A 27,291-nucleotide genomic window follows, 5' to 3' on the forward strand; every position below is an offset into this window, starting at 1 on the left:
TAAGGTAACTTGGCAAAGAAAGAGCATAAGTACTCATGTATTTGTTGGGTAGTTGGAAATTTTCCCTCCCAGGTATTAAGACAGACTGCACAAAGACAAGTAATAAAGACAGACTGGTGCTGGCACAGAAACAAACAGATCTAGTAACAGGATACAGAGCTTACAAACAGACCTACGGATAAATGAGAATCTCCTATGACATAGCTGGTTTTGCAAAGCAATAGGAAAGGATGGATCCCTGGAAGATGGTCCTAGGAAATTTACCACATAGGCAAAGTGGTTGGATCTCTACCTCTCAGTATATAGAATATAAAACCAGAGGGATTATAGACCTAAAAGGAAAAATTAATGTAACTTAAAAAAAAATCCACAAAAGATAAAAACCACTGGTAGATTTAGCTTCGTTTATATAAAGGATTTCTAATTCAGTGAAAAAAATGCATGGGAAAAATGATTTATTACTTCATTCAAAACTGTCAGAGCGTTAATATTAAAATATAAGGAACTTCTGCAAAAACAAAAAATAGACAACTCAAGAGAACAAATGGGCAAAAGATACGAATACGTGATTTACAGGATAAACAAAGCTAACAAGTATATGAAGAAAGGTCACTATCACCAACTATTGGAGAAATGCAAGAAATATCACTTCAACACTTTAAGAAAAACGAAAATTAGAAAACTGAGTAATATCAAATACTGGTGAAAATGGGGGGAAACGGGAACCTTTGTGAACTGCTTATTAAGCCATTTTGTCTACCTGTGACCCAGAATCCCATGCTTGGGTTAAGTACTCCAAAGAAATACTTGCACTAGCCTTAAGGTAACATACTAGGGTGCTCATTGCAGCATTATTTATATTAAGGTGTAGGAAGCAACACAGATTCCATTACTGGGGAAATTAATGTAAATGTGTTGGATACAGACAATGGAATATTATGCAGTCAGAAGTAGTGCCCTTGATGGCTAGAGCTTAAAAACAGTACTAGGTGAAAAAAGTAAGGAATAAACAGATCTATGCTACCATTAATACAAATAAAAAACACATAAATGTTATGTATCTTCAAGTACAAATATGTAGGGACATGCACAGCTGAGTGGATGTTTATGGAGGCGGAAAGGAGGTTCAAGGGAAAAATGGAAAATTTAGTAAAACAAGAGCAGGGTCTATGCTCATAAATCGATGATGATATGTGCCGCGAACTAGTGTAGAAGTTCCCGGGGGCAAAATCACATCTGCTTGCTTACCACTGGACCCCGAGTGCTCAGCAGAGTACCAAGCACATAACAGTGTTTCTAATATATTTTGGATGAATGAGTTAGTAAATTAATAAGATTAACAACTCTCTGCATCTAAGAAGCCCCCACAAAATAGTTTACTAAATCACATGTTAACAAAGAAAGCAAATATATTTTGTGCCAACTACTTAGGCTTCTTGTATGAACAAAATAGAAGCAAATAAAAACCTATGAACCTAAGTTTGGGGAGGCGGGTGTATGTGGGAAAAGCACTGCTAGTTACTAAAATCATTCAGTGCATTACGAAGCTCAGAATAGGGCAGTCTTCCCGCGAGGAAGAAATCTTGCCTCTCTTGAAATCAATTCACAAAATGAAAGATCAACTCAATGTTAAACAGATGGCCCATTGTGAAAAATTAAGGTTTTTCTTTTGGCAGGGGACTCAAGTTACTTCACTTATAGTAGGAGGAATTTCCTAAAACTGTATGAAATATTAATTTAAGAACCTGCTTCTCCTGGTAACTTTTCCTGCTCAATGACAAAGAAAAAAAGATGAACATCTGAATTCTTTCTCAGCAAAACAGGAAGACTAGTGTTAAAAAAAAAAGTCCCTAAATAGAATAACCTACTATGTCTCCTTCCTCTCTTGACAGAAGAAATTACTGAAATGACTCCTGTCCATTCCTGATGTATTAACATTTTACTGAAAAAAAAAATATTTTCCCTTCGATCTTTTTTTCTTGGTAATGCAGGTTGACTCACCTACTGACTACAAAGGACAACTGATTCTTTTAGGGTTCAAGATTTTATTGTAATGAACAGAACTAGCAAAGGTCTTTTAAAGAAGACCTCAACATTTTTAAATGCTCAGACCTTCATTTTGTGTGATATTTTGACAACTATGTTGTCAAATTTAGCCTGTAGGTAGTATACCAGCCTGTAGGTAGTATATCATACATACCATTTTAGTATCACTAAAATTCTGATATACTTGATTGCATGTTGAGAACTACATTCTAAAGTCCAAGATGAATTATTTTGAATTTGGCTTCATTCACTAATAAATTTGGGGAAGTAACATTACATATTCTGTTCTGTAAAATGTCAGAATGTATTCTGTCACCTAAAGAACCAGCAACAACTTCCAGTTAGTTATAGGCCCATTTATTTAGCAATCAGGCTTCTGAAAGTCCCAATGATTCAGAATTCACAGCAACACTTTTCAGAGATTATTTTTTTTAAGTTATAAACAAATCTCTGAGTATTTAAAGGCAAAAAGTAATTGAAAACGGGAAGACTGCACAAAATGTAAAGAGTGTCCATTTGCTACCATTAAAAAAAGCCCCCACAAACCCATTTTTGATGCTTATCTTTGGTTACCAAAATTAAAGTCTGATGTTTTTTAGGTAAACTGACTGAAGAAACCAGAAAAAAATAAAATAGATTTAGCAGAGCCTCACACCAGAAATGAACAAATGAGGTGGATGTTTGATTATTAACAGCAAGAGGTAGTGAAGATCAGAATGGCCTAGTCAGAAGTAACAGCAGAGAAGATATTCAATGATGAAAAAGCAGAAAAAGAAATCGGATTTTAGGTCAGCCTGTAGACGAAAGCCAGGAGCACAACATATCCCAATAGACGAACCCAAAAGAAATCATCATCATACTACCACTATTTATAGGTGGTCAATTATGTAAGAGCTCAGTAGCCTAGGGTTGTATCAATACCAAAGCCAAGGAAAACGAAACTCACTTCAGTATCCGTTAAGGGTACCAAGTGAGTTAGGCACTAACACCCTAAGACTTACTATGCAATCTGTGGCAGCACTTACCACCATGCAGTGATAAGCAGAAACCATGAGTGTTAGTGTCTTTAGAGAGCCATATATGTTACAGAGTTTAGTGCATAGAGAGAAGCTGAATATTCACCTTTAAAGAAGTTTGGGAAATATGCTTTTTCAGTCAAGATGGAGCATCCAAAACATTTACATAATGGTCAAGATTTCCACTAAGTATAACTTAGAAACGAGGTGTTTAGTATGATGTTGTTTTAACACATTTTTTATCTCATTTGTATATGCACTGTATAGAAATATAGCGTGTGAACTCTTTTGTCTCTTTGGGGGTAGGCTGTATTTTTTTTTTTTTAGACTGTCTTAGGAATCAGCAGCAGAGGCAGCCACTCGGAGAGATCACAGGACATGATCAAGTGACTCTGCTAGGAAAATTCAACTCTGATGGAAGACACAGACCACATTATCTGTGCTACATGGGAATGAAAACTGAAAAACTTAAAAATGTAAAAGTACTGTATTTTTTAAAATTTCAAATTGAAAGGAGAAATTTTGGCAAACCCATTTCTTTTTGAAAAGGAATTAGGTCATTTACTTTTTAAGGTAGTTATAATTTTTAAATATTATTAAGATTCTAGAGATACTTAATGACAAGCATCTATCTACAGAGATATCAAAATAGTCTCAACCCTAGTGTTAGTTATGAGCTTACTATTTTTATTAAATAAAATTATGCAGTAAGGATCAGAGGTGAGAAAATTGGATCTACAACAATATTATAGATGATGGAAATTAAGGCTGAAGAAGCCTGTAAACTATGTCAAGCAAACCAATTTGGATCAGAAGTCCTACACATGTCAATGGAGCCATTTCTATACTTATGGTTTCCCTCCCTCAATATAGGAGCCACTAACTACATATGGCTATTTAAATTTTAATTAAAATTACATACCCTGTTTCCCCAAAAATAAGACCTAGACAGACAATCAGCTCTAATGTGTCTTTTGGAGAAAAAAATTAATATAAGACACGGTCTTATTTTACTATAAGACTGGGTCTAATAAAACATATAATATTATAATATAATATAATATAATTCCAGGTCTTATATTAATTTTTGCTCCAAAAGACGCATTAGAGCTGATTGTCTGGCTAGGGCTTATTTTCGGGAAAACACGGTAGGCAATTTTTATAGATCTGCCTATTGAGCAGTGTAAACCACATAGAACTAAATGAGATTACGTACACAATATTGTTTTAGGAGAATGTTATCTTAACAAAAATATTACAACAGCTAACCCAATTTTAATGTAAAAGCCATTTTTATTAAAAACGAGCAATTCAAATCAATTAGGCTATCTATACATTTTAATGCACGGTCAGAGGATTCCCGTTCTTGAAAGGTTCCCCATAAGCTGGAGTTGCAAGTAAACCATAAGAAACTATAAGAACACTGTGACTATTAGCCAACTATTTTCTGAACATAACCCAGGCAGTATTCTAAACACTTAACAATGCTGATGATCCACTTAAGCAGTGCCCTAACAAGTGAATCAAGTCTTCCAGATTAAGCAAGACAGGTTGTCGATTTCTGCATATGCTAATTCCAGATACTCAGAGGTTTTGGTCTCTGGAAAAGCAATTAGCTCAGCTTTCAAAGTCACATCTCTAATGTTGCTGAGCATAAGATAAAACGTGGACACGTTTCCTCACCTTAATCACCAGTTTCTGGCACCTCTATGAAAAGACTTTCCAACACATGCTTACCTTCAAAGTTCACAGAAATGCTGTCATAACATATTAGTAGAGACATTCCACAAATACACATTCCCTCATTTATAAGTAAAATCTGTTCTTGGGAAGCTTTTTCAAGCTTTTCATTTATTCAATTCAATCCCTCTGTATCTCACGGGGACCCCTGAGTATACCAAAATCCGCAGATGCTTAAGTCCCTTATATAACATGGCATAGTATTTGCATATTACTTATACACATCCTCCCATGTACTTTAAATCATCTCTAGTTTACTTATTCCTAACATAAATGCTATGTAAATAGTTGTTATACTGTTACTGTTTAGAGAATGACAAGAAAAAGTTTGTACACATTCATTACAGACGCCACCACTGTAGGCCTAAATACATAGTGCACATCAGCAACAATGTAACATTTTTTTAAACGTTAAGATTTTTTTCTGAATATTTTAATCCCTGGTTGGTTGAACCCATGGATGAATTCGGAGGGCCAAATGGAATACCCATCCATAGCACAATATAATCAGTATTATCAAATCAAAGTAGTAATAAATTTTGGAAAATTTAAAAATAATTGATGATTATAAATGATGAGAACACAATTCTTTTTCAAAGAGGGCTCATATTACTGGTATATTGGTTTAACTTTCTAAGAGTTATAAAAAACAGCATAAAACGATTTACGGCCAACACTGCATATGAACAAGTACCGAATGAGCCATTCCTTACCAAGTAGTCAATAAAATAAGCAGTTCCAATAAAGTACAAAACTATAAACAGCAACGCTTTTGTTATCAGGCAAGTGAAACTGCTGCAAGATAAATTGGAGTCCAAGTCAAAGGACAGAAATGTAAATGGTGATAACACTACAATTACATTCAAATAATTATTAAACAAGCTGCATAATTAAGGTTTGACATGTTAAAAAATAACATTGTAATTATAAAAGTATTAAAACACATGGTTTAAAAAAAAATTCACACTTCATAGGAAGTTACAAAATAAAAAGTCTCCCCACCAGGCTAAAATAAGGATTGGTTAAAAGTAAATTTAAGAATTTGGTTCCCTAGATATTCTCTCTTAGAAGACCAGAGGTTTACACTGGAAGAACATTTTCTGAGGTATCAGATTAATCTGAACAAAAGATCCAAAGATACTGATATGGGGGTTTACATGGGGAAGTAGGGAGAATGAGAAGGATGTATGTAAGGCTGGTGGGGGGCTACATCCTCTTCTGGTAAGTGGGATGTCAACGTGTCAGGAGCAGCAATGTAACAGTGTTATCTAGAGATATTGAGACAAGCATCAAAAGAATCCTTCAAGGATCAAATATATGGTGATGGAAGGAGAACTGACTCTGGGTGGTGAACACACAATGGGATTTATAGACGATGTAATACAGAATTGTACACCTGAAATCTATGTAAATTTACTAACAATTGTCACCCCAATAAATTTAATTAAAAAAAAAAAAAAGAATCCTTCAAAAGAAAGTAAAGGCCCCTGGAAAGGGATGTATCAAGGAGATGGGGGCACGGGCAAATTTTCATAACAAACTTCACAGAATCATTTGGCTTATTAACCATGTGCTTGTACGAATTTGAGAAAAATAAAAATTTAAAACAAAAAGTCTCTTCCCTAATCTCAACCCAAACTCGGCTCAATTGCAGAAATTACAATTTTCGATCTTTTTTTTTTTGTAAAGTCAGATATATTTTTTAAAAATCATGCCTACAATAAGTAAATTATATAGTCATGGAACATCAAAATAAAGTTGATGAACAAAAAGGCACATTGCAAAATTCAAGAGTAGAGAGAACATTTTTTTTTTTAATTGGGGAATATTGGGGCACAGTGTGTTTCTCCAGGGCCCATCAGCTCCAGGCAGTCGTCCTTCAATCTAGTTGTGCAGGGCGCAGCTCAGCTCCAAGTCCAGTTGCCATTTTCAATCTTTAGTTGCAGGAGGCTCAGCCCACCATCTCATGTGGGAATTGAACCGGCAACCTTGTTGTTCAGAGCTCGCACTCCATCGAACTGAGCCATCCAGCCGCCTCCGACAGCTATTTTTTTTTTATTGTTTTGTTTCTAACAAAGGAGGAAAGGGAAAGAGGTGTATGAAAATTACTTTTCAGGTGAAGGTTTCTGTCAGTCCAAGCAGTTAACATTGGTTTCTTTCCCCTTGGTCCAAAGCAGTCTTTTCTTTCACTGGATTCTGAGGATACAGCCTTTTGTTGCGTAGACGTGATACATCACGGCTACAACCAGTGCTGAGATGGCTGGAATCACCCAATTGGTCCACCGCCTCGAATAAGAGTTTCCAAAGGCTTAGTTATCTTTGATCTGTCATCTGGATAAAGCTCTCCAATGATGTACATTTTGGACAATTTGCTAGAATCTGTAGTGTCCAACGTCCTCCTAGTTTTCAGCAGCGTCACCTCCAGCTTGTTCCCTAAGACTTCTTCCCCACCAGGATGTTCCTCCAAAAATTTGGTCAAATAGGACACCTGTGGTGCAGGATCAGCCCACGGCTCTGGCTGTGGTCGTGCTTCTGCATCTCTTCCACGCTGTAGCACTGAAAGCCTTGTCTGACTCCTCGGCCATTTCAGAAGGCGGCGAGTCTCAGGCCCTGCAGACACCAGCCGCGCGGGGCAAAGCAGAGCGAGGGTCTCAATGAGCCAGGCCTGGACATTCCCCGGGCCCGGCCCACCCCACTCGGCACCCCCATCCCCAACCCCATGCCCAGGGCTGGGCAGCTGGCCCCACAGAGCTTGGGTCATTTGTTTTTAGTTCTGGTGTTTAACGTCATATATTTATCCTGTTTATCATAAGGTATCCTCGCTATGAAAGATTCAGAGAATTTACCCTATTTTCTCCCTTCTCTGATCATTCTGTTTTTATTTTTTATTGCTTGTTTATATAACTATAAATATTTTACCTGAATCTCCATTTTTTTGTTCTATTAACTTTGGGAGGTTTCTATTGGTTCCCCACGTGATCATTTACTATTATTGTTGGCTGTATAATTACTTTCTCATTTTTATATCATTTGCAGTTTGTTTTATAACTCAAGTTTTTCTGTTTTATCTATAGGTGGATTTTTAAAAGTTGGGAAATAAAGAAACTAATTTATTCTAAAATTTATTTATACTAATTTTATTCATTGCCATCCATGCAGTGTGATAAAACCCAGAGAATGAGTAGTTATTCTATGTCACTAAATTCCAAGAGCTGAAAATTGTTCCAAAATAAGGCACGGTTTGCATCATATTTGGATTTTCTGAAGACTCTTTATTCTTCCTGTAGTTTCTGCCTTTAATTTTTCAGAAAATCCATAAACTTTTAGCATATTTAACATATTCCAGCTTCTTATTCTTAAAATCTGTGCTAAAGAAACCATGTTGTTTTTGAAGATATTTTTAGACCCCAATGAGTTGTTTTCATCTGAAACAATTATGTTCTGGGCCAGTTACAGCCCAGCTGTCTGTTTACCTAGAATTTCTTTCCATCACATCCCTCTGTTGTTTCTCAATCTCATATTTTAACCTTTTTGTGGGATTCTCTTCTTTGGTTTTGCTGGAATATATCTCCAATCACTTTGCCATGTCTCCTTCCTAAGTGCGTGGGGCTGTACACCACATTTTTATGTACACGTTCATAAATTTATTTTGATTTCACACCTATAGCAAACTAAGCATGCTTCAGAATTATAGGCTGTTTTTAAAATTTTCCATCAAAATTAAAATTATTAGCCCACATCTGAATCCAATGTTGGTGTCTAAAACCGATTTGATTTTTGTTTAAGTGATTTCCACCTCTTTCCCACAAAAAATTTATGACATTTTCTTTTATACTTAGGTCTGAAATTTTATGATACTATATATATTAGGTTGGTGCAAAAGTAATTGCAGTTTTTGCAATTGTTTTTAACCTTTTAAACTGCAATTACTTTTGCATCAATCTAATAAATGTGTTATTTTTCATCCATTCTGTTTTGCATTTAACAGATCCTTCAGCTCAAAGCCCTTGGATTTTCTTTAGCTCAGAGTGTTTTTCTTCTACTATTTGTTTATTTTTCTCTCTACCTTCCTCCCTGTTCCATTAGGAATTCCTATTTAGGAATCCTACGGACTATCCATTATACTAGTAAGCTTTTCTCTCCTTCTCCCCAACTATTTCAGCTCTACGTTTTAGGGAAATTCTTCTAGTTTATCTTACAGATCACTACTTTAGTATTCCAGAGTGTAAACTCAATTTTAACATGAAAACTCTGTTTTTGTTTTATGGGTGCAATCCTCTCAAATCTCTCTTAGAATACTAATTAAGACAAATCTGTTGTTCTGTCCATCTTGAATGTTCATGTTGGACTGTTTCTTCATTGACTGTTCATTTATATGAGCAGAGAACTAAACTGAGTTTCCTTGTACTCATGTAAGCCTGCTGACGCAGGAAACTTCTAGTCAGAATTAGGACGGACTAAGCTTAAATGATTTCCGAGGATACAGTACTTTGAGAGTAAGTCTCAAGTATCTGAAACTCTCAATATCGCTCATACACACACCTACCCATCCACATCTGCCTATGGAACAAACAAGTTTGTTCTTTTAACCATTTTCAGTGGTAACAGAAGATACTTTACAAATATTCAATAACATGGTACTGCTTTAAGTATTTAGTCCAATAATGCAAACAGGGATTCTACCCGGTAAATTATTCAATGAGTACAGTGTAGTCCAGAAAACATGAAGCTAAGAATCAAGAGACCTAGATTTTAGTTCTAGTTTTACTACTAAATATTTGATTTTAGGGAAATCAATTTCTTTATACCTAATTTTCCTTTTCTATAAAATTAAAAGTTTGCAGTAGATATTAAAGTTTCTTCCAGTTCTATAACTTTATGACATGTCTTTATGACATGTCTTTTTCTTCTCATAAACTTCAAATTTAATCTTCCATAGCATGTAAAAAAATGAAATTTATAATTTGAAAAACTTCAGAGATTTTAAAAGTCTCCCTGACCACTAAAAACAAAGTACCTAAACAAGAACATTAATTTACATTTAGCAAGTTATAGTTAATGAGTTGTAATTTTGGGGGGATGGGTGGGAAAGTGATGAGGTTGCAGAGGGGAGTGCAGGTGTTTGTGAGGGGGTGAGAGAGAGAGTCCCATTTCTCACAGCTCTGCTTTCCAAAATGAGTGATTTCTCTATCTCCAGGCCACTGTGGGTAAACAATGTTTTTTTTTCTTTTAATTGTGATAAAAGATACACAAAAAATTTATCACTGAAAGCATTTTTAAGTGTACAGTTCTGTGGTACTAAATATATTTACATTGTTATGCAATTATCACACCAGTCTTCTCCAGAACACTTTCATCTTCCCCAAGTGGAATGATGTATCCATTCAGCAATAACTCCCCATTCCCTCGTTCCCCCAGCTACTGGCAATTATCATTCTACTTTTTGTCTTTATAAGTCTAACTACTCTAGGTACCTCATAGAAGTGGAACCATACAATATTTGTCCTTTTGTGACTGGCTTATTTCACCTGGCATAATGTCTTCAAGGTTCATAATGTTGTAGCAGGTGTTGGAATTCCATTCCGTTTAAAGGCTGAATAATATTCCACTGTATGTGAATATTTTGTTTATCCATCAATGGACATTTTTTGGCTATTGTGAATAATGCTGCTATGAACATGGGTGAACAAACATCTGTTCCATTCTCTGTTTTCATTGTGTGTGTGTGTGTGTGTGTGTATGTGTGTGTGTGTATGTGTGGCACAATATTTTTTAAAAGTGTAATATTTTGTTTTACTCTAATGTAGATTTATTTTATTTGAATTACATTTTAATTCCCATCAATTGGAAACAAAGAGATGCTGTATCTAACAACTTGTATAGTTAAATAAAACAAAACTGAGTTAATACTTCAAAATAAATTTAAGAATCAGATTTAAATATACTTTAAATTTTAATATACAAAATATAAAAATTGTATGAGCAGTCAACTATTCAAAATATTTAATTTCTAAAATAAAAAGTTCATATATTTCTATTTTTCAAAAAATTTAAACATATACCTTGTAAATTCTCTAGGCGTCAAAATTTTTAGACATTTTACATCTGTAACAGTGAATTATCACTGAAAAATTAAATTCCAGTTTGTATAAATTATTAAAAGGTATCTTCTAAAATCATGAAAACATATATGAAGGGCCTAAGAAGTCCTGTTTCAAAAGGGGCCAGACTTCTTGGCTTTAAAAATGTTTCCTCTTTAATGTACAGCATAGGAAAGATAGCCAATAATATTGTAATAACTTTGCATGGTGAAAGCTGTTTACTAGACTTACTATGGTGATCACATTGTGTAAGGTTTATAAATGTCAGATCACTATGTTATACACCTGAAACTAATATAAAATTATAAGTCAATCATACTTCAATAAAAAGTAAATTTTAAAAAATGTTTCCTCTTTATTATACAATTAATCAACTGAACCACTTTGTAAATTATGAACTATTTACTAATGACAAGGACGTATTGTTTTGAATCATATCTCACACACAGGCCCTTCACTGCATATACTTAATGTTCAAATATACCTACTTCTAGCAATGACTGTCACATAGAAGTCACTCAAAAGCCAATGTTAGCTGAGCTGAAGTTTGTAAAAATCAAATAGCATTATCACTAACTTTTGACATTGAAGAATATAAATTTGCAGGTCTGAAATTTTGCTAGGTTATGAAAGCCAGGCTACTGTTCATTTATCAAAATATCAAGCTAGATTTTATTATAAAGACTTCATAAATATTAATCTTATTTAATTATCATAACAACCTCATGTGATTGTACCATTATCCCCCACCCTCTCCCCTCATGGTACAATTTACAGATGAGGAATCAGAGCAGATAAGTTTAAATTCTTAAGATCACAATACTAGTAAATAGTGAAGCCAGGCTTCATACTTAGCTGTATGGGTCCAGAGCCCATGCTTTTTATTCATTGAGTTAGATTAGTATGGGGCAATGAAATGTTTTGCTACAGTGTGAACATGGAGAGTATAATGAGTCCGTGAAGAAAGAAAAATACGGATGGATGAACCTCCCATTTCATATAGCAAAACAACAAAAAGAAATAAATTTTTTTTTAAAAATCAAAGATTGGATGAAAAAAATAAAGGTGAGATAACTGTTCAGAACATGAGAATATGTATCTGGGGAGAGGAAGGAAATAGTCTTGGCCACCAGAAAAAAGGAAAGTAAAATCTGGTCTGGCATCTATAAATTCACAACTTTGTTGTTCTCTTCTCCTGAAGATTCTGAAATCACTTTCAAACGGCTAATTTTACTTGTTACGTGGAAGAAAGTGGCATATTTTAGTGGTCTTTAAATGTGTAAGGATTCTAGTAAGTCTTTGGATATAGGCTTCAATACTGTCAAATTTCTATTTCATAAAATGTACCTGAAATGGACTACCAAACTGCTCTCAAAGGTGGCATCAGTTTGCAGCAACACCTACACAGCCAAACCCATGGGGACCTGTCATTTGGATTCACTGTGATACCTTAACAACTGTGAGACTCGGTTGGGATGTGGATGAGCAGCACTGAATCTAGAAATCAATTTGAGAAGAACCAAAATCTTTGTATTCTTAAACAAAGTATCTCTATTTATTTCAGCTTTCTAAAAATCCCATTTCCTAACTGTTGATGTATAGAAATGGAATACATTTTTGTATTCTTAATGTACAACTTTGTAAATCCTTCTTCTCTCGTGACTGCTTCTTGCTTTACTGCGCTGGCTTGGATTCCAGTATACTGTCATTTATAAGCTCCTGCTTTAATGGTGAAACACTTGACAGTATTCTTTTTAAGCATAATTTTTCCTATATAATTTTTATGGATACTCTTTAATCTCTAAATATTTAGAAGTTTCCTCTTATCCTAGCTTTCTAAAAGTTTTAGTAGGATAAATACCACAAAAATCAACCTGGCATTCCCGGAATAATCCTAATTTGATGATAATGTATGCTTTTTTATACATTGTAGATTCACTTTGCTAATATTTTGCACAGGATTTTTTTATGTCACGATTAAGAACCGTCTTTAGTTGTCCTCTTTTGTGCTTCTCTTGCCAGGTTTTTGTATTAAAGTTATGCTAACCTCATAAAATTTAGTTGGGGAGTGTTCTCTCCCTATGCTAAAGAAAAATTAGTTACATTTTCTTATAGCCAATTAAATTTCTATGACAATTTTTTCCCCTAAAGGTTTTCTGTGCTCTCTGTTGTTTTTGCTACTCTTTCCCTCAATTTTAACTCTGTTTAAAAACACTTCGCTAGTAGCAGTTGTTTCAATGAGGTCAGAGAAATGGATGACTTCTCAACAAAACAACATTGCCTACTGCACAGAAACTAATATAATGAGTCTTAACTTCAATGCCTTGAAGTTTAAAGATTTAACGTTCAGTGTCAAATGCTGGAGGACAACTGAAGAGACTGTCCTTGCAATAATACATAATGGTGGCTTTGAGAATGAAGTACAATAAGAAAGATCTAACTCAAATTTGAAATTCAAGCTGAGGTTGTTTGTTGCGAGAATGAGTAAGAGCTGGGGTCCTATCAGCCATCAGTAACAGAATTCTACCTCCAAGCTTTAAATCTGTCCTTGAATGATTATTTTCTATGAAAGCTTGGCAGGCTCCCTGGGGCACCTGTTAGCCTGGGCATGGGCATATGAATGGTGTTAGTGGTTTAAACCTGGTTTAAACCAACTGTGAATCTGAGCCAGCTTACAGCCCTTGAATAGCTCCTTCCCCACTTGGGGATATGTTATGTATCAGGTCTTGTCCACCACACTTTTTTTTTTTTCCCCCAATTTCAATAACTGGTCTGTGGTATAAAGAACACCAGACCAGGAATTAGGAAGGCTGGATTCTAGTCGCTATGCTGATACTAAACTAGCTCTGAGACATCAAGGAAGTCATTTTTCCTTCCTGAACGTCAGCTTCCTTATGTCTAATACAAAGGTTTGTGTTCGACAGCACCTGAATTACATTCTAGCACACAGGCTTCTTAATTTTGAATATCAGTATAAAGTAGCTAAGACTGACTAAGAGTGAGTACCTAATGGAAACAAAGTAATAATTTATTATTTCTGCATAATGTTCTTTGAATTCTTGGGCTTTTCTCTTATCAAATGTATCCAGGCTCCAACCTTTCTTTTCTCTGCCAGTTACCTTTTCCCTTGGTTCTTTTGGATATTATTACCTTCTACGTAGGCCTTTTGTTCAGAGACTCCTTTTTGAACAACAACAAAAAAATTTCAACTTCCTTCCTTGTTATGATATTCTGTCTCCTTATAGAACAGACTTTAAGTGAAAATGGTTCAAATTTGCACACAAATATTAAACATTAATTGGGACAACAAAACCACAGAACTGCATTATAAGCCGTATACATGTATATTCCTAGTATCTATTAAACCCTTCTCCTATATAGTATCTTTTCAGTAGGGATGCAGAAGGAATTATGGCATTTATGCCATGTCAATAAAGTATAATATTCCTTAACACGGTTCATTACCCCTCTTCACATAGTAGATTGTGTAACAAGCCAGCAATTCTTTACTCCTATGGCTAGCTTGTCTATCAACAGTTTGTATATCTACATAAACTGCCATTCCACCACTTCCTTTTTCTCTAGTTGCCAGCTACCTTAGTTAGCTATACTCATCTGTAAGTAAAGGTTTGAAGAAATGCCACTACTCCTAGAAAATGTGCAACAAACACTTGTCACTGTCAGTTGTGCTTAATACTTTCCTGGACTCAACAAATCAACATTTTGCCAAGGTTTCTTAAAACATGGAAATTGTGCCTTTTACAGGAGTGCATAACAAGAACCAGAATTATTTCAAGGAAAGGTGTAAACGCCTGAGAAAATAGAAACAACATATTTAACTGATTAGGAGTCAATTTTAAGTCTTTAAAACCTTGGGCAAATCACTAAACCAGAGTCTTTTTCTTCATTTGAAAACAAAGTAATTGTCCTAATTAATGTTTGTTGAAGTCTCTTTAACTTCTGCAAGGGGTGATCAAACAATATAGTGAATATTTAAATAAAAAAATACAGTAAAAGACACATTGCCATGAATTTTCCTCAATATACCCCCCTCACTTCAAACAAACTTATCCTATCATTTTTGCCCCTTTCTGAAGCAGTTCTGGAAGTCTTCTTTCATGAGTGTCTTTAGTTGTGCTATCATGGCTGCCTCAATGTCCTGAATCGATTCAAAACGACTACCTTTCATGGTCATTTTGACTTTGGGGGAGAGCCAGAAGTCGCACGGTGCCAGATCCCGTGAATAAGGTGGATGAGGACACACCGTAATGTTTTTATTTGACATAAATTGCTGTATACCCCAAGCAATGAGTGACACGGAACCTTTCCGTTGTGATAACAAAATACAATAAATTTTGTTGCCGAGTGCCATCCAACTGAAATGCAGGAATCTTCAATATGGGAAGTGATGCATAGAACTTTAGTAACAGTGTTTGACAAGTTTCAACTTGTTTGGTGCAGTCAGTTGGGTGTGAGCTACAGTTGAGAGGTGTGTTTTAAAGCATGCCGTAAATCATCATCCATCATGACAACATCCGTGTCACACATCACTTCTGGTACGGCAAGTTCTGTCAAATAAAGACATTATGGTGTATCCCCATCCACCTTATTCACCGGATCTGGCACTGTTCGACTTTTGGTTCTTCCTCAAAGTCAAAATGATTCAGGACATTGAGGCAGCCACGACAGTGCAACTAAAGACACTCACAAAAGAGGACTTCCAGAACTGCTTTAGAAAGGGCCAAGAACAATGGGATAAGTGTGTTCGAAGAGAGGGGTATTAATGGCAATGACTTTTTTACTGTAATACATTTTTCTTATTTAAACATTCACCGTATTGTTTGATCACACCTCGTAAATTCACAAGCTTTTTTGTAAGTTGGCACACAGTATTTTAAACGTATTATAATGAATTAATATATAATTTAATAAATCAATGTTCTACAGCGTCTTTTTGTCTTATGAAAAATTAGGTGTTATGTAACGTGGGGTAGATGTTTAAGCTTCAGAAATCAGATAAAAGTAGGTATCAATAATTTGAAAGACTCTGTGAAGGAGTTAGAATGTTAGAGTTAGATATGATTTCCAAAAGCAGAGGGAAAAACCCTCCAGGCTAGGAGAATAATACATGGAAAAAGTACAATGGTGAGAAAGAACCAAAGCAAAGGGTGCATGGTGGGAAAAAATTGGGAAAAGGGGAGGATTTGATAAATGAGAAATTTAAAAACTGTCAACCAATGGTCGTTGACACCAATTCAACGCCAACAGGAAACCCTAATTTGGGGTGCAGCGAAAAAGGAAACTTTATTCAGTGCAAATAGTTCAACTGTGATACAGCAAGGCAGGCTGGCTGTGGAACAGACCAACAGTGTTTTATGTAGCTCAATTATGAGGCAGCAAGGCTGTGGAACAGCACTGCTACGAGGTGGCCTCTTTCTGCCTAGATAGCTCTGCTCTGCTCTGCTCCGCTCCAGTCCAGTCCAGTCTGCTCAGCTCTGCACAGCAAGACATCTTTGGTGTTTCTGCTCCAGCTGGGGAAACGCTGTCTTCAGGGTTTGGTGGAAAGGGAAAATGTGCTCTGTGAGCCAGAGGGGAGCTGACTTAAGTAGACAGAAGTTCCCAGTCCTGGTCCCTGATTGGTCAGTCCTCATACAAATGAGGACTCCAAATCCTTGCAGTGTGATTGGTCCAAAACGCAGTTTCCTGATTGGTCAGAATGGAGCCACTCTGGTTGGTGAAGATGCTGATGGGGATATAGCGATTGAACAGAGAAAGTCTTAGTCCTATTGGTTGATATTGGATTCCAGGAACTTCTCTGTAACAGCTGGCTCAGATGGCAGAACCAGTGCAGAAAGGCAGTTCAGTGCAGGAGGCAGGGAGCTTAATGCAGCATTCTCCTTGAATGCAGTTTGTGTGAGAGGCCCCTATAGAGAAATGGTTGCTAGGCTTGGTTTCCTTTTGTTTATAATTCGAGCCCAAAAAGCCACCAGGAGCCCGTCTTAGTACGTTTTTTTCTTTTTCAGGGTCCACAAAACAAATCTGTTTAATAATGTATAGAAAATCACTGTAGTTCTTTACACATGTAATATATAAAATGATGTAGTCAATTAGGCAACTGCATATAAGCCTATGCCGACTTGAATTTACATTAGAATTTGATGGTACTGATGACTTAAGTAAGGCACAGTAACTTCGTAACTCGTGCTGCTGAAGAATTTTATGTATTTAAATTTTAAGATTTTCAAAAACAAACCTCAAACAGGCAAACCTCAACCTGCTACATGGAGGTATATCAAACACACTGTTAAGAAAGGAGAAAATTAACAAATGAATGATCATTTATATTGCAAAATGTATAAACCACACCCTTCGGTTAAATATCAATACTTGACTACATTTAAAAGTAATATATTCTTCAAATTAGTAACATTAGTAACATGTAACTTTCTACTATGCAAAATAAAGATCATCTTGATTTACTGGATATTTCAGTTAATAAATACTGTCTTATATTCTTTTAAAGATTAGAAGCAAACAAGTGGATATTGTAGACTCTTTTGTTTTCTTTTAGAGACAATTTCTACTAGAATAGGTCGGAAAAGTAAGTATTTTAGGTGAAGCTGACAGAGAACAATGTACTGGCACTGTATGCCAAGTAATGTAACTGGAGAAGGATGGAGGAAAGGGGAACAGAAGTTGCAAAAAACAGTTAAGGCAAATCCTTGATACCTGATTTGAGAAGAATCTGATAGCTAGTTTTTGGCAGTCAACATGTCTAGTTTATCTCTGATGTAAATATTTGTCTGTGATGAGGAAGAAAGAAAGCAAGCATTAAAGATCATCCTTCCAAATGTCATCAACTGGGTTACTAAATATTATCTCTTACATACTACTTTAGACATGAAATATTAAATTCACCTAATTGTTTTTGGCATTTCATGCAATTTTCTACTTCTGAAGAAATCTTATTTCACATTATACATATCTCATCTTAATAAAATAAAGGAATAGTAGAAACAGCACAAGCCCAGAAACTTAGGTTCTACTTATAATTCTATATAAAATAAGTTCTTAAGCACTTAACTGCCTCAATTTTAATGCGAGAAGACAGAACCATTAAAATCCAAAGATTTTCCAGCAAGAATATTTTATTATACTAAATCCTCACTCTCCTCAATAATCTGCCTGGATTTTTTTTTTGCATGTTATCCTATATTCACATTATCTTTATACAACTAGATATGGTTTTCCTCCTCTCCTTGCCACTACAGAAAGAGGAATCTTATTGTACATTCTATTAAAAATACCAACAATACAAAAATACTCAAAAAAAGACATTTCTAAAGGAAAAAAGGGAAACTGTGGGAACATCATTAAAAACAAATCAAAACAGTATCAAATAGGTATTTTTCACTTAAAGTCTAAATAAACAAAAAAGATAATTCAACTGGGAAGTTATTCAATTTTTGTCATCCTTAATTGTATGTAGATGAGCAAACAATTCTCTTGATTTACTAGGGTTACATTTTCTACCCTTTGATAGTAGTTCCCAGCTTTTACAAACAATAGGAATGACCAGGGTTATGTAGAATAAGACAACAGAAGGAACATTTTGTGTGAGTAAACAAATAAAATATTTGAGAGTGTGAATTTTTCCTTTTACAAACAATTCTCCTAATCTTTTCTTTTCTACATAGCCTACAAGGTGATCTCCTATTTAAGAACTCCTTGGTGGTTTCCTTCTGTCCTTGTAATAAAATCTAACTTCTCCACGGGTTTTTAAAGATCTTGCACAATCTGGCCTTTGATTACCCCTCCCAACTTATTTTGATCCTCTCCCCTTTCACCACCATAGTTGCAGTCTTCTTTACCATCTTTCAGTTTCTTGAAAGCATGAAAGCTGTTTCCACATCAGGAACTGCATACATGCTTTATTCTCTCTCTCTCTCTAATTTCTCACTATTCCAGTTTCAAAGTGCCACTTTTCCTGAGAAATCTTGTGCACCTCCAAATCTAAATTAGGTTATTCTTTCTCATAGTCCCAGTTCTTTCCCTTTAGTATAATTGCAAACTGTGAGCTCTGTCATGTATTCAGCTATGGGCTTACTTGATTAATGCCTATTGTCTTTACTATGAGGCCAGCGACCTTGTGTGTTTTCTTCAGCAGTACATAGGCAGCACCTGATCAATAATCTACTAACTAAATGAAAGAGAAGAGTTAATAACCTGCAGGTACACCTAAAGACCTGAGAGAATATAAACTGAGATAATGCTAAATAGAATCAAAATAGGTTTTGTTTTGTTGTTTTGAACCAAATTAATAAGGCGTGTAATGTATGGCTTGATCTTTCTGGAAACCACACTAACAAATTGTGTTTAAAAAAATACCTTCAGATACACTTACAATCCCTAAGAGAAGAGATAAAGAGACAATTCAGTTGAAGATAATTACCATATATACAATTTACTAATTTGCTAATCAGAGATATGTTTTATCTGGTTAATGCCAATTAACTGTAACATAGCAGGTCAACTTCCTGATTATAAAACTATAATACTGTATTTTTATATGTGAAGTTATATCATGAACATCCTCTGTCAAGGCTGGAAAATCCTTTTTTTCAAAGGTTATTTGGATGGTGGTAAAAAAGAAGCTGAAATGCTTCCCAACTGATTAATTTGGGAGGCCACGTAGGAGAGCCTAGTATTCATGAATTAGTGAGGAATTAACTTAAGTGTTGTATTGGCAAAACTGAACGTTCTCTTATGTTTGACAATTTCTTCTGAAATGTGTATCCTTGAAGCATTCACTTTAAAATGATTTGGACATTTAAATAAATGAGTGATTTGCTCCTGTACCCAGCCCCTGAGTGCGCCAGATTGTCCCTAATGATAAGTGATAATGCCCTAATGCCACCACAAAAAGCAATTCTGTTTTTAAAAGTGTCTTGCCTCGCTACCCAGTCAGGTTGATCAACTGTAGCTGCTAAAGAAACCTCAGCTGGTGCAGACCATCCTCAGTCAAACGTAAAAGTAGACCACCCAGTGACTGGGATACTCAGATGACAAGAAACCCAGTTCTTTCCTTCTTTTCCACCATTAGCACCAATATCAGGGGATATTAGTGAATGCCATGCTATCCATCTCCATAGCCTTCAGGACAGGAGAATGTTGGCAATAATTGTTAAGCCCCTGAACATTGATTCCCTTCCCCCCAGCCCCCAGATTACTCTCATTACTTTCCAGTGCCATCACAAGCAGAATTTCAGATTTAAAGAGAATAACAACGATCCTAGCTCAGTTCCTCACTCTGGTAGAAACCCTAAAAAAATGAGTTACCCATGTTGATTAAAGATGTACATACTATTATAGTTGGTTGGGAGATATTTGTATTTCTATAAGCAAATGCATTTCTGCATACAGGATAATATTCCCCATCTGGGACAAAGTAGGACAGTAAGCCATGTTACAAAATACGGTTAGAGCAATTTGATTTCCTATTCCTGAAAATATTTTGATTTACAATTGCTCTCAGCAAATTTAAAAATAAGCTATAATAAATAAAACCCAAAGTATCAAATAAATTAACAAAAGGAAACACTTCATGAATTAATGCTCTGTATTTTTCAGTTGCTTCAGTTTATCAGTCATTTTATTAATTTCTTTGAAGTTTGGTAATGAGAACACTTACAAATCAATTTGCAGCAAAACAAAACATGAAAGACGTTTCTAATATGGGAAAATACAATATTAATTTTTAACAATAAAATGTTCAGCTATAACAATTGAAGTTTGGTATGGAACTGTAGTAATAATGTACTGCATTTTTATATATAAAGTTGTTATTTCGTGAGTCTTTCTTGGCAGGGGTAGCTTGAAGATTGATGTTAGTCTATGATAAAGTTTTTACCATTATTTGGCAAAATAAGAAAAGCTAAGGACAAAAGTAGTGGGATTAATAAATTTAAAGGTTTGCCTTTTATTCAGAGTATGTCCCTTATATTCTTTCTAACATTTAAACATATCTTTCTTGTGAAAAATTAAACTTTTGTAAAATATTTTAAAAACTGGTAATGGTAAGTTTTAATTTTTCTGAGGTGATTTTACTGGGCAAAACTTAAATTCGTAGCCTCTTTTTATTCTTTCTTATTTTTGGGAATTTAACTGGTCCCCCAAAAATCAAATAAAAAGTTTTAGAAGTATCAGGCGTTGGAACTACACATAATGCAATCAAATCACAGCTTAGATACCTTCCAGTTGTGTGGCTTTAGATAAATTGCTTCTCTGAGTCTCAATTTCTTAATCTGTAAACCGCAGAAAATCCTTGCTGGAATATTAAATGAAACATCACCTACATTCCTGGCATACTAGATGCAAAAAAGATGTTCCTTTACTTGGAACAGGCAGCCGTGTATATGATAACCGTTCTGGACAAGCAGAAACTTCAGAACTTCAGATTTTTTAGAAATCAATCAAATCCTAATTTGCCTTTTCACTCACAAGATGTCTCACTACCTCCACAGATATTCTGGAGGGTTCCAATGCCTCTAGCATCTTCAGAGACCCTGTCTAATCAGTTATCTTCTCTGTAAGTTTCCGGTACCTTCTGTCTCTCCTGCTTTACTGGTTCAACTCTTCTGTATCTAAACAATATATTCAAGGATCGCGGGAAAAAAAAGTATATCCACATTCTAACTACTATTTCTGAGTATCCTTCAGAATCAAACTTCACACTATTCCTCATCGGGCCCCAAATGAATTGTGATCTAAGATCTATCATCAAATTGTTGGTCCATCCACCTTATAACTTCAAAGTGCAATGGGTATTTCTGTCTTCAATTCACAAGATTACTTTGTGGCATTAAACACCATTGTCCTTTCCTTCCTTCTTGAAACTAACGTTTAATCTTGGTTTTTCTGATGACCTCTTCAAAAGTTTACTTATTTAATTAAACAAACAAACAAAAACCAAACCAGACTGTCTTTTGTCTTCCTCTTATCTTTTAACTAACTCAAACCCATCGCTTTAACTACCACTTTGGTCTCCTTCTGTCTTCCTGTCTTTTTATCTCAACCATACCCATGGCTTTAACTACAACTTAGACTCTAGTGATGCATAAATCTAAAAACCTCAGTCTCTAGCACAGACCTCCCCCGTTTAAGTTACAAACCCTGAAAACCTCCATTTGCATTTCCCTCCCTCCTCCTCTCTACATTCTTTTCATTTAATCAAGGCCTATCTCCTATATCTCTATCCCCCTAGCCACATCTCAGCTCAGCCACTTTAAACTTAATTTTATAAAATCACTCACTAATATCTATCTCATACCCCCTCTAATCCACACTCCACTGTTGCTAGGTGATGACACTTTCCTGTTTAGAATCTCTCAATGGGCCTCATAAGCCCTCTTGAATAAATTTTTTAACATGTGATACATGGTTCCTCCACCCTCTCTGCTTCCTGGTCTCTAGCCTACTTCTGATTCTGAGCACTTTCCTATTCATTCATTCTACTGAACATAATGTTTCTTAATAAGAGAAATATTCTCTCTTGCTTCTATGCCTGTGTGCACAGTTTGTTCCCTTCTCTGTTGGTAAAATTCTCCCCTCCCATAAATAAGTGAAACTTTTACTGTGTTTTTTTTTAAAGCCTCTGTTTAAGTTTTACTTCTTCCTCTAGGGGGAAAGACCTTCTCCTGAACTATGCTCATGTGGACCGATTTAGATAATCTCTTCAGTCAAACATTTGTGTGTGTGACTGATTTAGATAATCTCTTCAGTGAAACTTTTTGTGTGTGTGCGTATGCATGTATTAGGTCACAAACTAAAATGTTTTTATGGATTTTAACAAAAAATTGAAAGCCATTACTTTAGGTGATTGTCTGAATGTCCTTAACGTATAATTTTAAAAAGTCCTCCTCACTCCAATTAACTTTACTGCCCTAAATCTTTATTAATAAAAGCAACAATGAGGTCTGTTAAAAAAACACTGAACAAAATATTACCTGTAATGTTTCAGATATAAGCCTGCCAAACCAATTTACTGAATGGTATTATGCAGGATACCAATCAGAAACAAAATATCTAGGCCATGAGTTGTGGATGGCATGGTTTTGGGAAAACCTTACTACAGGAATTATTTCAATTGATTTTAATTTTCAAAACACACTTAAGGTCAATCAAAATTCAGAAACCAAACAAGTTTATTGCAATTAATAAACTGATAATGTCTTCTATTTTTATTCCTGGAAGTACTTGCTTTATTTTTATTTTTTATTTTTAGTTTATTTTTATTTTTAGTTTGTTGGGATTGGAATGGAAAATTGCCTACATCAAGTTAATGAGGTTATTTCAACCCCCTTTCTTATTCATCCTGACCTATATTAAGCATATATTTCTTTTCTTAATCTTATTCTTTTAATGTTTCTACATTCTACAAATAAATCTTAAACACTCTATGACAGTCACAATGAAACAAATTTCTTTAGCAGTATGTATTTTTAAGGGTATGTATTTAAAGACCTCTAACTCTATTGCCAATTCTCATACTAGCTCCTTAGACACTAAAAAACTTCATGAAGTAAAATTAAAATCATAGCTAAAATACTGTTTATGTCTTAATGATTTTCCAAAGGCCATGATCTAACAATATAACATAAATCTGTTTTGCTTTTATAATTTAGTCAATTTTAGCAATGTTGCAGAAAGGAAAAAAAAGAAACAGTGAAAATATCACCAAATGTAGTCAGATTTGATCCAAATTCTCCTTGACTTTATGCCATTTATAGCAGCTTCGATTCCTTCAAGTGCAACATACATATCTACGGTCTCCATCACAATGATGTGTGGTGCTAAATGAGCCAATGCCTACAACACAATGTGAAGCTCTAGCAGAAAGACAGTATACGACAAAACACTTTCTTAACAAATCTGCATGAGATGATTTTCAAATAAAAACAGGTTTAAAGGTAGTTTACAATTGACTATATGTTAATGAAATATATCATTACAGTGACTGTTTCTCATTAATATTTCAGAATGGGTGGATAAAATTTATCAACCAATGGCACAGATTATTATACACTGTGATAAATGCTATGAAAAATAAAGTACAGAGTGCTACATGAGAACTAGGTGGGGGGCAGGAGGTAGATGCTTTCACTTACTATCTCCTTTAATCTTAATAATACTTTTCTTAGCTTATAATCCTTTCACACAGGAGAAAATCAAGGCTTCAGGTTGTTAAGCCAATTAACTTGTCCAAGTTCACACAACTTAAGTGGGAGAGCCAGGAACACAGGTTTAACTTAAAGACTATATTCTGTCCACTCTTCTAAGATTTTGCTAATGTCTGTATGGCTAACATCCTCACTGCACATCTCTGTTCATTCTCCCCTTCTCAACAAGGCCTACCTTAACCACCCTATTTAATAGATCCAAATGCCTCCTATAATTCCCCCTTATCCTTCTCCACTTTTTCTTTACAAGTATTTGTCATTTCTAACACATAATACATTTATTTATTTTGCCTATTTATTGCCTCTGGCCCTCTGCTAGATGGAAAGCTGCTAAGAAGTTAGGGATCTCTGCTTGCTTTGTTTACAGATACACCCATAAAACCTATATCAGAATATGGACTGATATACAGTAGACTGGCCCATTTTTCCTTTCCCACATTTCATCTTTACCTGTATGCAATAACTTGTTTCATTATTCTTGCTTTTAATTCCTGTGGGAGAAAAAAAAGGGACCTATACTGGAGCCAAATTAACATTAAAATGGTGTTTAAATTTAGTCTGAAATTCTGTTTAAAAATTAGGGTCGTAAGTATCATTGAGAAAATTCTAGCCAGAATAAAAAGTGATGAAAAGACATGTAAAACAAATGGAAACATGGAGGACATAAATGGTGACAGAAGACAAGTACTTAAGACTGCCTGCTCATTTCTGTGTTTTAGAGGCTGAATGTGAGGCACAGATGAAAAACAGGAATCAGAGTACTTTAAAGCAGTGGTTCTCAAACCTTATGGATTTCAAAAACGTTAAATTTAAAAAAAAATGGTTGGAATTGGAATGACAGAGTTGCCAAATTTTAATTTTGCCACAAAGGGACATTAGAAACTAAATACAATCTACTACCACCATAATTTTATCAGAATACATTAACATAAAAATGACAGAATTTCAGTTTTATAAAGGGTAGTCATTTTATTAAGCAAATTTAGATTCATCTCATTATATAAAAATAGTTCTATGTGAATTTAAGATCTGAATATGAAAAAGTAAAACTTTTAAAAGAATCCATCGCCTCAGGATAGAAAAGATTTCTTTAAAGAGAAAAAGCACAATCATAAAAGAATAAATCTGACATTAAAATTAAGAATATCTGGTTATCAAATGGCACCATATTTAAAGTAAAAAGGCATGCTAAAGACCTGAAAGATATTTGTAAAGTCTACCAAATATTATTATCCAGAATATATAAAAAGCATTTACAAATCAATAAGATAAACAACCCCATTAAAAAAACAACAACAAATAAGCAATGCACAGAAAAGGAACATGAATGACTAGAAAATAAATGAAAGTGTTCTCAGTTATGGATCTAATTGGGGAGATGCCAGTGAAAACAATGAGGTACCATTTTGCCCTCCTCAGAATGGCAAAACGTAAGAAGTCTAAAGTATTGGAAGGTGGGGAAATTAGACCTTCTCACCCATTCAATTTTATTAAATAACTACCAGTTTTCTCTCCAAAGTGTGTTTTTCTCCAAAGTGTTTGTATCAGTAATAACACACACTTTGGAAAGAAAACTGGTAGTTATTTAATAAAGTTGAAGAAGTAGTATCTACCTCGTGTTCTAGCAATCTATTACTAGATTTATATCCTAGGGCAATTTTTCTCAAATGTTGGCTTTTAGTTGTTATAGCAAATTGGGGGCACTACTGAACAGATTCTAGGGATACTAAGCACTCTTGGTGCCTACAGATAAGGCTGTCCCATGTCTTTTCAATATTTTACTGGATGCTCATTTAAGGGAACAGGGGGAAAAATAAGGTCAGATATTTATAAACAGGACTTAACACAAAGTATATTTGTGTTGTTTTAATATAGACAAAGATTTTTAAGAATGCAACCACCGTGTAAAGAGATAAGACCGCACTTTTATTTTTGTTCAAATTTGACTGAAAATAGTTCGTTATTTCAGAAACTCATTTATCAACAACAGTGCCACCACTGGTATTTGAATGGCCAATTCAACACACTGTTTAAGCCTGCATTAGTAGCTGTCTTAATACATTGTGATACTTATCTGACTACTATTTCTTCTAGTAGTGCTTCTTAGACTTTAATGTGCACACAAATCACCTGGGAATCTTATTAAAATTCAGCATCTGAGTTAGCAAGGTAGGGTTTGAGCTTCTGATTTCTAACAAGCTCCCAGAATTCTGGTGTTACTGGTTTACTACCTCACTTGGTAGGCAAGATTTAGAGTGAGGCTGAGCCTCAGTGAAATATATTATTGGTTATAAATTACTTCTTGTATTTTAGTAAGGGTATTACTTTCTTTAAAATGTCAATGTAAGTTTATTATTACAAATTTCACTTTAGTACAGTATTGGGAATGTTGCAAAATATTTCTATAAAAATGGGATAAAGGGTCAAGAAGCACTGCCCTAGACCTAAGTAAACACATACAAGAACATTCCCTACAATACTGCTTAATAAGCAAACAATTAGAAACAACTAAATGTCCAACAGAAACCTGATATAGTCACATAATGGAACACACATCATATTGCAGTAAAAATAAAGAAACTAGGAACTACCTGAATAAACATAGATAAACCTTGGCAAGTTGAGTGAAGAAAGCAAGCTACAGATACAAATATCATATTTAAAAAGTCTTAAAACAATCAAAGGAAAACTATATAATGTTCATGGATATAAAGGTATGTAGTAAAATATAAACATAATGGATAGGAAGGATGTATGTCAATTTTTGGTTAATGGTGTGGAGTGGGGAAAAAGGGGTAGGATCTAAGGAGGGGTATATATAAAGTACTATGAGGAAGTTTCATTTTGTTTTGTAGTTTTATTTCTTCAAATTGGTAATGCGTGCATGAACATTCATTATATTGTATGTTGCCCATACTTGCATTGCTGTATTATTTCCCATTTCATCTGAATTGGCAAAACTGTTGGGAGTAGACAGGTGTTTGGAAAACACTGCTCCAGAGCAAAGGATTTAGGAATGGATGTCAGAAAACCCAGCCTCAAGTCTCAATTGTGCTTCTTATAAATTGAGTAGCTTTGGGCAATTCAAATAGTTAACTTCTCTGATCTTTAGTTCACCTGTAAAAAAGTCATAAAACAGCTCTTGCCCCC

At 34.9% G+C, this 27,291-nt stretch overlaps 1 protein-coding gene across 2 annotated transcripts in view; it reads right to left on the reverse strand.

The window, feature by feature from the left end:
• Positions 1 to 27,291, reverse strand: part of ABHD17B (abhydrolase domain containing 17B, depalmitoylase) — a 50,143-nt gene that overhangs the window by 20,054 nt on the left and 2,798 nt on the right. The window contains exon 2 of one of the 2 annotated variants that reach the window (XM_081066865.1): positions 17,633 to 17,706. The exons of the other annotated variant lie outside the window; for it this stretch is intronic. The gene's annotated coding sequence lies outside the window, so the exon portion shown is untranslated. The remainder of the gene's footprint in view (positions 1 to 17,632; positions 17,707 to 27,291) is intronic. 2 annotated transcript variants of the gene reach the window in all.

This window comes from Rhinolophus hipposideros (assembly GCF_964194185.1).
Source record: "Rhinolophus hipposideros genome assembly, chromosome: 11".
Lineage (NCBI taxonomy): Eukaryota > Metazoa > Chordata > Mammalia > Chiroptera > Rhinolophidae > Rhinolophus > Rhinolophus hipposideros.